The 11,236-nt window shown below is 45.3% G+C and overlaps 1 long non-coding RNA gene across 1 annotated transcript; it reads left to right on the top strand.

Moving 5' to 3' along the window:
- Positions 1-273: 273 nt before the first annotated feature.
- Positions 274-2,290, top strand: LOC135376660 (uncharacterized). The gene is made up of 2 exons (XR_010417788.1): positions 274-394; positions 1,969-2,290. It is a non-coding gene; the product is annotated as an uncharacterized LOC135376660 (long non-coding RNA).
- Positions 2,291-11,236: the final 8,946 nt, after the last annotated feature.

Below are 11,236 nucleotides of genomic sequence, written 5' to 3'. Positions count from 1 at the left end.
TTCTTCTTTTCTCTTAAAACAGCGATTGTTCCAAATCGCTAAACGACATGCGGCAAGATGGATTTTGTCTTCCTTGCCAACTGAACCTCCTACGTTTCTTTCTGAGCTTGTCTTGTATCACGAAAACTGACATTACGAATGCCTCTCTGTCACTTCGTTGTGATAAATGGGACGCAGTGACATGACAAGAGATAAGTCCTTGCATCCAATTTTGATTTGTTTATACATATATCCAAGTAATCGCAGCTGTGCTATTAGTAGGTGAAAAGACTCTACATAAAAGAGATGAGGTTGATGGCAAAGCAGATCATCCGCTCTTGTGTACCTCTCTGGTATCAGCGCTCCACGGAAGGTGTATTCTCAAAGATGAACTTCTTTCTCGTTATCCTCGTGGGTAAGTGACTTCCGTCGGCCATAAAATTTGGAATTATATAATGCCAGACTTTACCAGGAACAGTGCACACACCTTTTGTTTCGATCAACTGACACACGGTTTGCGTCTTTTGAGAAAAGGTGTTATTGGACATATTTTATAGTTCGGCGTAGTGTACAAATTATAGCGAGAAAGGGCAGTGTCATGCCTACACTGAACAGCAAAGAGAAACAGACATGTTCAGGACACATGAAAGCTTCATTAGGGTATGACACTAAAAAGAGAAGCCCCGTAATCAAACTACGTTGAGAACACTCAAAACCATGAAGGTCACGGCTAGCTGATCACGAGTTGGTTGGTGCTTAGAGTCACGAAAAAGAGAAGTCCTAAAAGTCACGCAAATGAGATACAAGTCATTCAGAGTAGAGATACAAAATAAGAATCGATGGAACGCACCACTATCTTGTGTAGTTATGAGTATTTGTAGTGTATCTGCAGAATAACCACCCGAAAGTTAGTATTGAAATATAATTACACATACATTTTCAACTCTGTATTTAAATACAAAATAGTAATACATGTATTTATATTTCAAATAGTTTTTAACTACAATGTATTTAAATGCTGCCCAACCCTGGTGCACATACATGTCATGTCATGCAACACATGTCACACACATGTGTTAATACGCTTTGCATTGTAACATTTCGTTCACGCTTTCCTTCAGTTTTACGAACAAATGAATATTCAAAAGGATGAGCTGGATAGTAGTATGGATACATGAGTAGGTCATGTGGGAATTAACAAAACGCCGCCTGTCAGCTAGCATGCGTAATCTAATTGTAACAAAAAAAGCTTTTCATAAAGAACGTCAAACTGACACGTAGCTGAAGTAGCTCGTAGTAGTAGATCGTAGCTTTCTTCCCCTTAAGAGAATCCATATATCCACGGCTTTGGAAAACGTCTAGACGTCAACTTTCCAAAAGATGCTGTGTTCGAATTTACGCACTTGAGGCTTTGTATGTATTTGCCCTTTCTATGTGTTTCAGTCTCAGAACATCAATTGCCAACATCTTACAAAAATCACTTCATGAATAGTAATGTACGACACCTAGATACCACAGTGATATTATTTTTTCATAATTCCTTTCTACTGCGATTGATATTCTAAGAAAAAATGTCAACTCGACGATAATTGTAATCTGTTTCATTTTGTTTCCGCTTACAATTTGCTGTTCTGCTGGGCAATTATGCACATTCGTGATCCCTTTAAAAAATAATGACGCACGTGGGCTACCTAATGCCCACCTCACAGCACTTGAGCCCAACTGAATATTCTTCACATACACATAGGGGGCGCAGTATGGAAAGCTCATGCATTTATGTTACAAGTACAAGCTAGTTTCTGAATACCACAAGACGTTCAAACTTGTAACAACTACTACATGAATGACGACGGGATCAGATGTTTCATTCAGACTTGAAATCTCTCATGCACTCTGTACGTGTTTCAGTGACTACGGGCTAATTCCCTTTGTGAATCAGCTCGTATTGAAACCACGTTTCTAAATATATTCGTATTTCTTCTCTTACAGCCATGCCTTTCTTGGTCCCCAACAGCGAGGGTTTTCAGTTCCCCGGAAATGAACAAGTTGCGGCTGGTGGAGCCGCGGTGCGCAGTTTGCCAGGTGCTGAAAACGTCATGAATCTCATGGGACAAGCAGTTTCCTCGTTTACCGGAAGTGGCAGTACTCAACCTGTTCAGAATCAACAGTCACAGCATTCGGCACCTCAGCAAAATTAACAGACGCGGCAGACGCAGATTCCACTGTTATAAACATCAGACGCGTGATGTTGTGATGGGCTTTTGCGACATCCATTTGCTAATATCCAATAAATCGCATTGGTCACTACTTCTATTTGCTTGTTCAATGCACCAAGATCCGAAGTGCTTCACATCGGTTACGAGGAACGACGATACAAAATTACAAGTGAATTCGGGAATGAATGATGAGTCAACAGTAGCCTACTATCTGATGTGGAATACACAAAGAGGAACAAAACCAGTGAACGCAAAATTAAAGCAAAGAGTACTTCAATACATCTAATAAGTATCGATGGTATCCTTGATATCGCGAATTCCGATATTCCGGCTGCTTTTTACATGCGATGCCGGGATTTGAGGACTCGAGGGGAATACTGCAAAGCGCAGTAGGGGCGCAGAAATGCAGAATACTTCAGAGTTATTTAATTTGTAGGGAACTCAAATCTTTCTCTTTAGCTGCCTCCCAAGTACCCTAATAGCGTATGCATATTGCCTTCCTTGAAAAAAGAAAAAAACTGCATGGTCGTCAATGGTTGGGATTGATGATGGGAGGTTGTTCCACTGAATGGTAGTGGCACACACACACACACAAAAAAAAAAGATTTAGAGAATGTGTTAGTAATACAGTGGAACCGAGTGACCTTGTTAGTGTGATCCAAGCGCAAGAAAATGACACTCGAGCGAGTGATGGGTGATTGTTGACAAGGCAAGGTGAAAAAAAATCCATGGAAGAGGGTTGACCTGGCAAAACGACAACGATGTTCGAGTGGCTCGACGTTGAAACTTAACTTTAACGCGGAAACGGAGGTAGTGGATGAGTTGTCGTTGACAATGAAGCGGGCAGCGTGATTTTGAATGGCTTCCATTGGGGGGGGGGGGGGGGGATATGTTTATTACATAAAAAAAATAGGCTTCAATGGCTTTACAGACATAGTTTTGGGGAGTGTCCCGTATTGCAGATGCGTACTCGAGCTTGCTTCGTACTAGAGTGGTGAAAGAAGTTTGAGATGGGCCGGGGCCAATCGCGTCTGACAAAGCCCAAGGAGAGAGAAACGTTGAACATTATGTGATTAATGTGTTCGTTCCAAGTTAAGTGAACGCCAAGATATTTGTAGGAATACGCTCGGGTTAATGCTATATCGTTAATTGCGTACGGAAAGGAGGGAGACAGGATGCACGTCGGCGAGAAAATGACACGATGCAGCACTTCGATGTATTCAGAGGCATTTGCCACTCGTCACACCAACAATGAATTAGGGTAAGGTCGCTTTGTAAGGATAGATGGTCAGTAGCTAATTTACCTGTATACAACGCATTCATCAGCGAATAGTCTGATAGTGGATGATATGCCTGAAGGAAGGTCGCTAATATATATAAGGACTAGAAGGGGACCAAGAACTGAGTCCTGAGGGACTGCCGAAAGGACAGGGACAGTTGGAGATATGTGATTGTTACATGAGACTGAGAACGAACGCTTGGAAAGAAATTGAGTTAGCCAGCGGACGACATAGTAGAGGTTCAGAGGTTCAGGAGAGAGATTTTGTACAGAAGCTTCGTGTGAGGCACCATGCCGAAGGCTTCGCGGAAATCTAAGAAGACGGCGATCTTTCCTAAAAATGGTGAAGCCAGGAAGAAACTTTCATAGTTGTCCATAGGAGACTGTGTCAGATAACCAGGTTTCGGTAAGGGCAAGAATGTCGGAAGAGCTGGAACGAATAAGTGATTCAAACTCATTCACCTTAGGTGGTAAGCAGCGAATGTTGGTGAACGTTACAGAACACGTGTGGGAGAAGATACAGCTCTGATTGGCTGTTGCGCACATGTGTTAGTTATGGTATCGACTGCTTTACGGAATTCGTTGCGGAGCAGATGTAGAGGGATTTGCGTCCGGATCTCAGCCTATCGTGGCGCAACTTAAAGGTTTCATTCTGTGATTTCGCAAATTCGATCAGGCGACGGCGGGCTAAACGGGTGGTAACGGAGAAGTCTCCTGATATACTTTGGTCAGAGCCTTTAAGTTCGAAACCTGACGATAGGACGCTTTCCTTTAACTTGTAGGAAAAAAACGAAGCAACAGTCGGCCTGGTTTTTCTGCTCATACATTTGCCCATTCTATGCCCTCTTTTAAAATCAGCAGGCAAACATTGGATACCTTGTTTGTTAAGACAGAGGTCAATGACTTTGGACTCACTTTCATTCCATGACTCGGTTGGAGAATCTATAATGCCATGTATAACAATGTTAAACCTCCGCGATCTGTTCTCCAGGTCGTTAAGACGGTGACTGAAAGAAGCGATTTGGTCGGAGGAGGCACGGCGTAGAGATTGAACATTGGAGATTTCCGACTGGATACTCTCCAATAGGCCAGACTGGGCACCTTTAATGGAGGTCAGATCGTCTTCAACAACACTCATTTTATTCGACAAGGAGGCCACGGCAGCATCGGTTTTCAGCTGGTTGGCTTGGGGTGGCCTAAGGTCCGATACAAACGTGGTAACCTTGGTATCGAGTGAGGTTAATATGTCTAAGACTCGCGCCAGCTGATCTTCTTGTGCTTTCATCATGGGCCCGGGGTTTAACTCTACGTCACCACTTAGAATTAGTAGATCAAAGAGGTGGAGTATACACTGAACACGTCCGCTACCAAGGGCACTGTGTGGGAAAGACAGCAGCAACAGCAAGCAAAGATCATTGCTAGGGTAACAATACGGGCCGAGATTGGAATTGATCTGCAAAATAGCAACACAAACGTAGGACAACATCTCCAGCTGCTGTCACAGTTCCTACTGGCGAAATAGTTCTGGAGTAGGCTTTTAGGAGGGGGTGTCGGTGATGTCGGAGACGTTCCATGTCATGTGACATGCAGACGCTAGAAGCTTGATAGAGCTGGGGCATTCCATGACAAACGTCCCAGACACTGCGCTCGACCATCCCCGATTTCTTTCAAATAAATTGTGGTTGATTGTTTCCACGCAGCCAATGCTATCCCGGCCTATTTTTGCAGCAAAATTTTTTTCCGCGACGTGGTCGCAGCTTGAAGATTGCGATTTCACATGTAACCTACCTGGCGAAAAAAAATTCTAACAAAATATCTTTTGCGCAAATTCCAACCAAATCTCTTCTGGGTGAAGGCAAAGCATAGTACCTTCATGCCAAGACCAGTTCAAGCTGATCGACACTTTTTATCCAGAGTTTATGCCCCGAGAAAACTGTAAAATTTCGTGAACTTTTGGAATTTTTTACGGAACTCTCGAATTTTTCCATAGCTATATATAGACGGCTGAGCACTGTTGTGTAGAAGGCATAGAACGTGTTAAAAATATTTGGAGGCGCGCAGACTTGGAAGAGTACGCAGAAAAAAATAATGAATTTCGGAAGTATTGCTTTTTACCACGTATTGAGCCGTCAATTACACGCTGAGGTGGTCCTGATAAAAATATGAGACAAATTGCATTTGATGGTACGCCCCTTGAACATTTATTTTACAAAGTTTCATCAAAACACTTCTTGCTTTAGCAGCGGCAATTTTTTTTTGAACTGGAGCACCCCGGCACTCATTCGGCATGGCTACGCGACGCACCTTCACCCAAGCCGCATCGCCGCCGGTGCTGCCAAACGCTCATGGGAGCTGCCCAAACCGATATGCATTGCCTGCAAAAAGATGTTGTATGTACTGATTAACTTTCGAAGCCTCAGTTTTTCATGAGAACGGCCTTCTGCTGTGGCGCAGTACACAAGGAGCACTGGAACCAGGGATACACTTCGACGACGACTGGTCTGCACCTATCACATCTAGCTCACTTTCATCGGAGGAGACACCGTCCTCCTGAGCTGGCTCCTTATATTTAATGACGTCACTTGGACAGTTTTATAGGTCTTCCTCTCTGTTATCGTGTTCTTGGGTGGTAGCCGAAAGAGTGAAGTTGTCGTTGACGACTAGTGGAGGAGCTGTTTTTTTCTGTGTTTCTTCATAACTTTCTGTATCTCTGTTTCTTCTTCTTCCTCTTTCTTTGTGTCTCTTTGCTTTTTGGGAATGGCAAGCCTCCATCATGACTAACCTTTCCCTTCCTTTTTCATCATCATTAAACATATCCCCCCCCCACACACACATTATTGCCAGGTGCTGTACAGTCAGTGTTAGCAGTGACGTCACTAGGGGGTGGGGGTGGGGTTGCCGTCCGCACCGCGTGAAGGAAGGGGTGACGCGCCGCACCAATACTGCCGCTTCCTCCCATTTTCTCTGCGGCACGATGACGCCAAAAATAACATGAGGAGCCTTTTGCGAGGGCACATTATTTTTCTTTCTGAGTGTGGTGTAATATGTTTACATGAATCGCCTGGTACCGAAAGGTATCCGTTATCGGGGGCATGGTGTGTGTGCGTGTGGCGAGGGGGGGACGGAGCTCCCGCACCGAGTGACGCGTACCCTAGCGACGCCACTGGGTGTTAGTAAGCGTTGTGTGCGTCATTGCTCGAACAGATTAGGTTATCCACTTACCCGCCAGCGCCCGTTGTCACCGAAGTAAATCACTAGGTCCACTGCTCCTACTGAACTGCGTCGCCGCAATAGGCCGTTCTCGTGAGAACCTGAAGCTCGGAAGGTTAATTTCGGCTTTCTTTCTATTATTATTTTTTCTCTGCTAAAGAAAGCAAATCGGTTTGGGCAACTCCCGTGTGCGTTTCGTGGCAGCGGCGGTCATGCGGCTTGGGTGAAGGTGCCTTGCGTGGCCATGCCGAATCAGTGTGTGTGTGTGTGTGGGGGGGGGGGGGGGGGGGCTCCAGTTAAAAAAAAATGTCGCTGCTAAAACAAAGTGTTTTGATTCAACTTTGTAAAATAAATGTAAAAGGGGCGTACCATCAAATGCAATTTGTCTCACATTTTTATCAGGACCACCTCAGCGTGCAATTGACGGCTCAATATGTGGTAAAAAGCAATATTTCCGAAATCCATGATTTTTTTCTGCGTACCCTTCCAAGTCTGCGCGCCTCAAAATATTTTTAACACGTTCTACGCCTCCTACACAACCGTAAAAAGTTTCAAATGTTCACGAAATTTTACAGTTTTCTCGGCGCATAAACTCTGGATAAAATGTGTCGATCAACTTTCACTGGTCTTGGCATGAAAGTACTATGCTTTGCCTTCACTCAGAAGAGATTTGGTCAGAATTTGCGCAAAAGTTATTTTGTTATATTTCTTTTTCTCCAGGTAGGTTACATGTCAAATCGCAACCTTCAAGAGGCGACCGCGGCGCGAAAAATTTTTTTGCTGCGAAAATAAGCCGGGAGAGCATTGGCTGCGTGGGAACAATCAATCACAATTTACTTGAAAGAAATCCGGGATGGTCGAGCGCAATGTCTGGGACGTTTGACATGGAATGACCCAGCTGTATCGACGGGAACATCGGGTGCAATTGAGCATTGGTTGCCCGTTAATATTTCATGCAATTTGCTGTGCAATCTTGCAATATCTTATAATTATGTATTTCTATTCTGTTCTGCTGGTAGTACCGGACAGCAGATATAGGTTTGTGCTGATTGATGTGGTGCCTCAGGACGCACAGGTGATTAAGCTGTCTTCTAGCATTGTGTTACTAGGGAGATGCTGGACAATGACACTGTTGGCCTGCCTGGGTCAGCGCGCCTACCTGGAACAACACGCACACAGTATGTCTTTGTTGGCGACGAGGCTTTTCAACTGACGAAAGATTTCATGCGGCCCTTCCCTGGGAAGTGCAGCACTAGTGTCCGTACCATCTCCAACTGCAGGCTGAGTCGAGCAAGGTACACTCAGTGTACTATGGCCTTGCTGCTTGTGAACGCTTTAAACCCAAATCATCATCATCAAATCCAGCATATTTCCTAAGAAATTTGCTGTGTAACACTGTGACCATGTATCAAAAGCCTGATGTCTTTTACACCATTTGCAGACGTTGCGTGGAGAACGCATTTCGGACCCCCGTGGCACGATGGAGGATGTTTCGATCCCATTACGAAAAATAGCTATGGACACTGTTTATAAAAATTTAATAAAGGTTATAAAAATCTGCAATGGACATTGTATACGTTTTGTCTATACAGCTCAAACACCTTTTTGGAACACTTTGTATATGCAGTGTATAAACTTTTTGCTATACAAGTATATAGATAATGTTGTATAGAAAATGCTTTAGACATATTTTATTCAAGCTATACAAATATATGTTACATATTTGTATAAAAATAAATAACATACAGAGAACAGTCATGGGAGCACAGAACTTATGTGCACACAGTGTGCTGGGCTCATCGCATTTCACAGGCGTTGAAGGAACGTCCTAAGGCTGTTTTATCTTGGAGTACTCTGTCTGTGGGGATTCTTTGTGGCAATATTCTGCAACGAGAAGGGAACTGTGAAGTATATTCACCAGAACAATCAAAATGAACGCTTACCGAAAATAGCTGCCATTCGGATAGGATCCACTTTTTCTTTCGCAGGGTCGTGCTTATGTGCGTTGCTTTGATTACCCGTTATTGACTTTCCCAATAGCTCCTTGTTAGTGAAGAGCAGCCGTAACAAGTCTCTAGCAAGTCTTGTTCCATTGCCCTCACTCATTGTTTTGGCTCCGTTGAGAGAAGATGCACCCAGGCACAAGCCCGATCTTGGGGCAAGCTCCACCTAAAATTGCAGGATTAAATTAAAAAGCAAGTTAGGATTGTGAATCCCACTACAGTGCACAGGAGTGCACAACACAAAAGTGGATCTTGCAAAACTATCGTCTCAGCTTCTTATCAATGCTTTTAGTTGCTAGTATTGTTCAGTAACAGTAGCGTAAGTAAGTAAGTGTAACAATGTAGAAGAAATCAAATATCAGACCCTTACTACAAGGAGTATCTTTATTGCCACGTTTATGTGGTTAAATGAAAGTGATTGCATTCTTTGATTCATTCCAGTGGCAACCACCTCGTCCAGCAGTTTTCAGGGGTATATATCAGGTCACATGTTTCTACATGTCACCTGATATCTGATTACAATATCTGGTCATTACTAGGTTTGTTTAGGGGGTAAATATTGGGTGTAACTGTACAGAGCCAGGCCCCATGTATAAAACTTCAATCATGTAACAGGCTGCACAAGGTGAACATACTGACCCAGGGAACACATGGTAGTCTAGTAGAGATCCAGACCTGTTCTAACCTTAGACTTTAGGGACAATGACCAAACTAGACGTTGACTAGACATCTAGTGTTGGACTGAACATTTGTGCGTTGAGTGCAAATATTGTTACTTTCACTTTCGGTTTCGAGTAGAGAAAATAAAATGATCCTGGCAGCGCGTGGCAAGGGAAGGTGAAGTTACCTCGCGCGCGTGCTCAGCACTTCTGCAGGACGAACGACGAAGATTCTAGCTCGCCCACATTTTTCAGAGGAAGCCATCAGTCCGCCACAGACCTAAACTTGTCGTCGGGGAGATGCTCAGTCTCCTCCTGGTCCCCTCTCAACCACGGCTACTGCAGTGATCACACTCCGCTCTACTTCATCTGCCATACCCCTCTGGCTCTTTCAGCCCCGAGCTTCTCTTCCTCTATCTTCATCAACCACCTGAGGGCCGCCACGTTCTTGGCTGCCCGCCTGGAGGATCCCGCCGTGGACTCACCGCCTTCGGGTATAGAACTTCTCTCGGTCATCGACGAGTCCATTGCGATGTCCCCCTTCCTTGTTCCAAAGAGAACGCGTTCTACTTTCCCGCGATGGTGGAATGACGATTGCGCGCCGAAAGGCCGCCTGGAAACAGTACAACTGTAATCGATCGCCCCGCAACTGGTCTCTGTACCGGTTCCTCCGTTCGTCTTTTAAGCAAGTCCCCCATTGGGGTGGCGAAAGAAACTTTTCTTTCTTCCTTTCACTCGGCTGTTTCGCAGCCTGCTCGCCGGCGCTTCGACTACCGCGTTCTCCGGAGAACGAGATCGTCCACAGAGTCGTTTCACCGTCTGTCTATCTCCTCTGACAGTCTTAATCTGCTGCAGCGCAGTGCTTAAGGTCTTGCGGTGCGCTTCACGAACGCTTTGCCTCTACATGATGCTCCCAGCGGCAGTTTTGATGACGCTCAGTTTGCACCAGTCAGCTTCAATGAGTTCAACTCGCACATTCGCAATCTGCCTGCATCCTCGGCGCCGGGTCCGGACCGGGTTTCTGTCCGGATGTTGAAATGTTGAAGTGCATTCCTATCCATCCCTGCTGATCCCTCTGGTGGAGACGTCGCTCCGTCACTGCTGGATCCCACCCATACGGAAACTATCAAGGATTACACTCATTCGTAAGGATCCCAAGAAAGACTGCACCTTGGGCAACCTGCGACCTATTGCGCTAACATCTCTGTTCGCGAAAATGGCTGAGCGCGTCGTTTTTGATCGCCTCATGCGGTTTGTGACGGTGCACGATGTGCTTTCGCCGGTTCAGATCGGCTTTCGTCCGCGGAGCTCTATCTGGATAGCCCACGTGGCCATCAACAACCACCTCTCGAAGGCAAGGCTCCTCTCTGAGTGTACCGCTTTAGTCACACTGGACGTCGCGAAGGCGTTCGACTCTGTCGAGCTGTCCTTGTTTTTTTCCTCGCTGGACTCCCTCGCTCTACCTCCTTACATCGGCCGTTGGATTAAGTGCTTTCTGTCAAACCGCATGTTCGTTTACTCGAATGGCTCGTACTCCTCGTCTCAGCGTCGCCAGTGCAGGGGTGTCCCGCAGGGATGTATCCTCTCGCCTCTCTTGCTTAGTCTTTTGTTACGCTCCGTGCCGCTTCACCCTGACATTGTGACACTCGTGTACGCAGATGATATTGCCTTTCTGGCGTCGTCATTGTCTACGCGCGCGCTGCAAGCCTTGCTCCAGAACTACCTTGACACGCTAAATTCTTGGCTTCTATCCGTCGGCCTCTCCATAAACGCTGGAAAGTCGGCGGTCCTTTCTTTCCTTTGGCGAACTTCGGCTCCCGTCTCGTATGAACTGCTGCTCGGCAACTCTGCTCTTCCTCACGTTCCCAAATTAAAGTATTTATGACTGGT

Source organism: Ornithodoros turicata, unplaced genomic scaffold, assembly GCF_037126465.1.
Source record: "Ornithodoros turicata isolate Travis unplaced genomic scaffold, ASM3712646v1 ctg00001199.1, whole genome shotgun sequence".
NCBI lineage: Eukaryota > Metazoa > Arthropoda > Arachnida > Ixodida > Argasidae > Ornithodoros > Ornithodoros turicata.
The sequence above is the reverse complement of the archived record's forward strand: the minus strand, read 5'-3'. Positions and strand labels throughout refer to the sequence as shown.